The sequence below is a fragment of the Triticum dicoccoides genome, chromosome 5A (assembly GCF_002162155.2).
Source record: "Triticum dicoccoides isolate Atlit2015 ecotype Zavitan chromosome 5A, WEW_v2.0, whole genome shotgun sequence".
In the NCBI taxonomy this organism is placed as follows: Eukaryota; Viridiplantae; Streptophyta; class Magnoliopsida; order Poales; family Poaceae; genus Triticum; species Triticum dicoccoides.
The window spans coordinates 329,844,368-329,851,615 of record NC_041388.1 but is presented as its reverse complement, the minus strand read 5'-3'; positions in this window follow the sequence as shown (position 1 = coordinate 329,851,615).

Genomic DNA, 7,248 nt, shown 5'->3' with positions numbered 1-7,248 from the left:
TCACATGTAGATCCCTCCACAACGCTTTGCTTGCAACTGCACCAGCTTACTGCCCCACCATTCAAAATATACACGTATCCGGTTTGTGACTTAGAGTCATCCAGATCTGTGTCGAAGCTAGCATCGACATAACCCTTTACGACGAGCTCTTCGTCACCTCCATAAACGAGAAACATTTCCTTAGTCCTTTTCAGGTACTTCAGGATATTTTTGACCGTTGTCCAGTGTTCCATGCCGGGATTACTTTGTTACCTTCCTACCAAACTCACGGCAAGGTTTACATCAGGTCTGGTACACAGCATAGCATACATGATAGACCCTATGGCCGAGGCATAGGGGACGACACTCATCTTTTCTCTATCTTCTGCCGTGGTCGGGCATTGAGCCAAGCTCAATCTCGTACCTTGCAATACAGGCAAGAACCCCTTCTTTGACTGATCCATTTTGAACTTCTTCAAAATCTTGTCAAGGTACGTACTCTGTGAAAGACCAATGAGGCGTCTCGATCTATCTCTATAGATCTTGATGCCTAATATATAAGCAGCTTCTCCAAGGTCCTTCATTGAAAAACACTTGTTCAAATAGGCCTTTATGCTTTCCAAGAATTCTATATCATTTCCCATCAACAGTATGTCATCCACATACAATATGAGAAATGCTACAGAGCTCCCACTCACTTTCTTGTAAATGCAGGCTTCTCCATAAGTCTGCATAAACCCAAACGCTTTGATCATCTCATCAAAGCGAATGTTCCAACTCCGAGATGCTTGCACCAGCCCATAAATCGAGCGTTGGAGCTTGCACACCTTGTCAGCATTCTTAGGATCGACAAAACCTTCCGGCTGCATCATATACAATTCTTCCTTAAGGAAACTATTAAGGAATGTTGTTTTGACGTCCATTTGCCATATCTCATAATCATAGAATGCGGCAATTGCTAACATGATTCGGACGGACTTCAGCTTCGCTACGGGTGAGAAAGTCTCATCGTAGTCAACCCCTTGAACTTGTCGATAACCCTTAGCGACAAGCCGAGCTTTATAGATGGTCACATTACCATCCGCGTCTGTCTTCTTCTTAAAGATCCATTTATTTTCTATGGCTCGCCGATCAACGGGCAAGTCAGTCAAAGTCCATACTTCGTTTTCATACATGGATCCTATCTCGGATTTCATGGCTTCCAGCCATTTGTCGGAATCCGGGCCCGCCATCGCTTCTTCATAGTTCGAAGGTTCACCGTTGTCTAACAACATGATTTCTAAGACAGGGTTGTCGTACCACTCTGGTGCGGAACGTGTCCTTGTGGACCTAGGAAGTTCAGTAGCAACTTGATCTGAAGTTTCATGATCATCATCATCAACTTCCTCTATAGTCGGTGCAGGAACCTCAAGAACATTTTCTTGAGCTGTGCCACTTACCGGTTCAAGAGGTAATACTTCATCAAGTTCTACCTTCCTCCCACTTATTTCTTTCGAGAGAAACTCCTTCTCTATAAAGGACCCATTCTTGGCAACAAAGATCTTGCCTTCGGATCTGAGGTAGAAGGTATACCCAACAGTTTCTTTAGGGTATCCTATGAAGACGCATTTTTCTGACTTGGGTTCGAGCTTTTCAGGTTGAAGTTTCTTGACATAAGCATCGCATCCCCAAACTTTTAGAAACGACAGCTTAGGTTTCTTCCCAAACCATAATTCATACGGTGTCGTCTCAACGGATTTCGACGGAGCCCTATTTAAAGTGAATGCGGCAGTCTCTAAAGCATAGCCCCAAAATGATAGCGGTAAATCGGTAAGAGACATCATAGATCGCACCATATCTAATAGAGTGCGATTACGACGTTCGGACACACCATTACGCTGAGGTGTTCCAGGTGGCGTGAGTTGTGAAACTATTCCACATTTTCTTAAGTGTGTGCCAAATTCGTGACTCAAGTATTCTCCCCCACGATCTGATCGCAAGAACTTGATTTTCCTGTCACGTTGATTCTCAACCTCAGTCTGAAATTCCTTGAACTTTTCAAAGGTCTCAGACTTGTGTTTCATTAAGTAGACATACCCATATCTACTCAAGTCACCAGTGAGGGTGAGAACATAACGATAGCCACCGCGAGCCTCAACACTCATTGGACCGCACACATCAGTATGTATGATTTCCAATAAGTTGGTTGCTCGCTCCATTGTTCCAGAGAACGGAGTCTTGGTCATTTTACCCATGAGGCATGGTTCGCACGTGTCAAATGATTCGTAATCAAGAGACTCTAAAAGTCCATCTGCATGGAGCTTCTTCATGCGTTTGACACCTATGTGACCAAGGCGGCAGTGCCACAAGTATGTGGGACTATCATTATCAACCTTACACCTTTTGGTATTCACACTATGAATATGTGTAGCATTACGCCCGAGATTCATTAAGAATAAACCATTCACCATCGGAGCATGACCATAAAACATATCTCTCATATAAATAGAACAACCATTATTCTCGGATTTAAATGAGTAGCCATCTCATATTAAACGAGATCCTGATACAATGTTCATGCTCAAAGCTGGCACTAAATAACAATTATTGAGGTTTAAAACTAATCCCGTAGGTAAATGTAGAGATAGCGTGCCGACGGCGATCACATCGACCTTGGAACCATTCCCGACGCGCATCGTCACCTCGTCCTTTGCCAGTCTCCGCTTATTCCGCAACTCCTGCTTTGAGTTACAAATGTGAGCAACCGCACCGATATCAAATACCCAGGAGCTACTACGAGTACTGGTAAGGTACACATCAATTACATGTATATCACATATACCTTTTGTGATGCCGGCCTTCTTGTCTGCTAAGTATTTGGGGCAGTTCCGCTTCCAGTGACCATTTCCCTTGCAATAAAAGCACCCAGTCTCGGGCTTGGGTCCATTCTTTGGCTTCTTCCTAGTAGCTTGCTTACCGGGCGCGGCAACTCCCTTGCCGTCCTTTTTTAAGTTCTTCTTACCCTTGCCTTTCTTGAACTTAGTGGTTTTATTCACCATCAACACTTGATGTTCCTTTTTGACTTCTACCTTTGCTGATTTCAGCATTGCAAATACTTTAGGAATGGTCTTTTCCATCCCCTGCATATTGAAGTTCATCACAAAGCTCTTGTAGCTTAGTGGAAGTGACTGAAGGATTCTGTCAATGACCGCGTCATCCGGGAGATTAACTCCGAGCTGAGTCAAGCGGTTATGCAACCCAGACATTTTGAGTATGTGCTCACTGACAGAACTATTTTCCTCCATCTTACAGCTGAAGAACTTGTCGGAGACTTCATATCTCTCGACCCGGGCATGAGCTTGGAAAACCATTTTCAGCTCTTCGAACATCTCATATGCTCCGTGTCGCTCAAAACGCTTTTGGAGCCCCGGTTCTAAGCTATAAAGCATGCCGCACTGAACGAGGGAGTAATCATCAGCACGTGTCTGCCAAGCGTTCATAGCGTCTTGGTTCTACGGGACGGGTGCGTCACCTAGCGGTGCTTCTAGGACATAATCTTTCTTGGCAGCTATGAGGATGATCCTCAGGTTCCGGACCCAGTCCGTATAGTTGCTGCCATCGTCTTTCAGCTTGGTTTTCTCTAGGAACGCGTTGAAGTTGAGGACAACGTTAGCCATTTGATCTACAAGACATATTGTAAAGGTTTTAGACTAAGTTCATGATAATTAAGTTCATCTAATCAAATTATTCAATGAACTCCCACTTAGATAGACATCCCTCCAGTCATCTAAGTATAACATGATCCGAGTTGACTAGGCCGTGTCCGATCATCACGTGAGACGGACTAGTCAACATCGGTGAACATCTTCATGTTGATCGTATCTTCTATACGACTCATGCTCGACCTTTCGGTCTTTTGTGTTCCGAGGCCATGTCTGTACATGCTAGGCTTGTCAAGTCAACCTAAGTGTATTGCGTGTGTAAATCTGTCTTACACCCGTTGTATGTGAACATTGGAATCTATCACACCCGATCATCACGTGGTGCTTCGAAACAACGAACTGTCGCAACGGCGCACAGTTAGGGGGAACACTTTCTTGAAATTATTATGAGGGATCATCTTATTTACTACCATCGTTCTAAGTAAACAAGATGCAAAAACATGATAAACATCACATGCAATCAAATAATAGTGACATGATATGGCCATTATCATATAGCTCCTTTGATCTCCATCTTGGGGCTCCATGATCATCTTGTCACCGGCATGACACCATGATCTCCATCATCGTGTCTTCTTGAAGTTGTCTCATCATCTATTACTTCTACTACTATGGCTAACACTTTAGCAATAAAGTAAAGTAATTACATGGCGTTTATGTTGACACGCAGGTCATAAATAAATAAAGACAACTCCTATGGCTCCTGCCGGTTGTCATACTCATCGACATGCAAGTCGTGATTCCTATTACAAGAACATGATCAATCTCATACATCACATATATCATTCATCATTCATCACAACCTTTGGCCATATCACATCACAAAACACTTGCTGCAAAACAAGTTAGACGTCCTCTAATTGTTGTTGCAAGTTTTTACGTGGCTGCTATAGGTTTCTAGCAAGAACGTTTCTTACCTACGCCAATACCACAACGTGAATTGCCAATTTCTATTTACCCTTCATAAGGACCCTGTTCATCGAATCCGATCCGACTAAAGTGGGAGAGACACCCGCCAGCCACCTTATGCAACTAGTGCATGTCAATCGGTCTCACGTAAGCGTACGTGTAAGGTTGGTCCAGGCCGCTTCATCCCACGATGCCGCCGAATCAAGATAAGACTAGTAACGGCAAGCAAATTGACAATATCGACGCCCACAACTACTTTGTGTTCTACTCGTGCATAGTAACTACGCATAGACCTAGCTCATGATGCCACTGTTGGGGAACGTTGCAGAAAACAAAAAAATTCCTACATTTCACCAAGATCAATCTATGGAGTCAACTAGCAACGAGAGGAGACTGCATCTACATACCCTTGTAAATTGCGAGCGGAAGCGTTCAAGAGAATGGGGATGATGGAGTCGTACTCGCCGTGATCCAAATCACCGATGACCAAGTGCCGAACGGACAGCACCTCCAAGTTCAACACACGTACGGAGCGGATGACGTCTCCTCCTTCTTGATCCAGCAAGGGGGAAGTAGAGGTTGACGAAGATCCAGCAGCACAACGGCGTGGTGGTGGATGCAGTAGTGATCGCAGCAGGGCTTCGCCGAGCTTCTGCGAGAGGGAGAGGTGTAGCAGGGGAGAGGGAGGCGCCAAGACTTGAGGTGCGGCTGCCATCCCTCCCCCCTTTATATAGGCCCCCTAGGGGGGTGCGCCGGCCCTAGGAGATGGGATCTCCTAGGGTGGGCGACCAAGGGGGTGGAGTACCCCCCAAGGCAAGTGGAGGTGCCCCCTCCCCTAGGGTTCCCAACCCTAGGCGCATGGGGGGGGCAAGGGGGGCGCACCAGCCCACTATGGGCTGGTTCCCCTCCCCACTTCAGCCAATGGGGCCCTCCGGGATGGGTGGCCCCACCTGGTGGACCCCCGGGACCCATCCGGTGGTCCCGGTACAATACCGGTGACCCCGAAACTTTCCCGATGGCTGAAACTATACTTCCTATATATAATTCTTCACCTCCGGACAATTCCGGAACTCCTCGTGACGTCCAGGATCTCATCCGGGACTCCGAACAACTTTCAGATTACTGCATACTCATATCTATACAACCCTAGCGTCACCGAACCTTAAGTGTGTAGACCCTACGGGTTCGGGAGACAAGCAGACATGACCGAGACGACTCTCTGGTCAATAACCAACAGCGGGATCTGGATACCCATGTTGGCTCCCACATGCTCCTCGATGATCTCATCAGATGAACCATGATGTCGAGGACCTAATCAATCCCGTACTCAATTCCCTTTGTCAATCGGTACGTTACTTGCCCGAGACTCGATCGTCGGTATCCCAATACCTTGTTCAGTCTCGTTACCGGCAAGTCACTTTACTCGTACCATAATGCATGATCCCGTGATCAACCACTTGATCACATTGAGCTCATTATGATGATGCATTACCGAGTGGGCCCAGAGATACCTCTCCGTCATACGGAGTGACAAATCCCAGTCTCGATTCGTGCCAACCCAACAGACACTTTCGGAGATACCTGTAATGTACCTTTATAGCCACCCAGTTAGACTGTGATGTTTGGCACACCCAAGGCACTCCTACGGTATCCGGGATTTGCACAATCTCATGGTCTAAGGAAATGATACTTGACATCCAGAAAAGCTACAGCAAACGAACTACACGATCTTTGTGCTATGCTTAGGTTTGGGTCTTGTCCATCACATCATTCTCCTAATGATGTGATCCCGTTATAAATGACATCCCCATGTCCATAGCCAGGAAACCATGACTATCTGTTGATTAACGAGCTAGTCAACTAGAGGCTCACTAGGGACACATTGTGGTCTATGTATTCACACATGTATTACGATTTCCGGATAATACAATTATAGCATTAATAATAGACAATTATCATGAACAAGGAAATATAATAATCATTTTATTATTGCCTCTAGGGCATATTTCCAACAGATTCGGATAGACTTATGCATCACTACGGGTGTGAAGGTCTCATCGTAGTCAACTCCTTGAACTTGTCGAAAACCTTTCGCAACAAGTCGAGCTTTGTAGAAAGTAACATTACCGTCAGTGTTAGTCTTCTTCTTAAAGATCCATTAATTTTCTATGGCTTGCCGATCATCGGGCAAGTCAACCAAAGTCCACACTTTGTTCTCATACATGGATCCCATCTCAAATTTCATGGCATCAAGCCATTTTGTGGAATCTTGGCTCATCATCGCTTCCTCATAGTTCGTAGGTTCGTCATGGTCAAGTAACATGACCTCCAAAACATGGTTACCGTACCACTCTAGTGCGGACCGTACTCTGGTTGACCTACGAGGTTCGGTAGTAATTTGATCTAAAGTTTCATGATCATCATCATTAGCTTCCTCACTAATTGGTGTAGGAATCACTAGAACTGATTTCTATGATGAACTACTTTCCAATTCGGGAGAAGGTACAATTACCTCATCAAGTTCTACTTTCCTCCCACTCACTTCTTTCGAGAGAAACTCCCTCTCTAGAAAGGATCCATTCTTAGCAACGAATACCTTACCTTCGGATCTGTGATAGAAGGTGTACCCAACAGTTTCCTTTGGGTATCCTATGAAGAC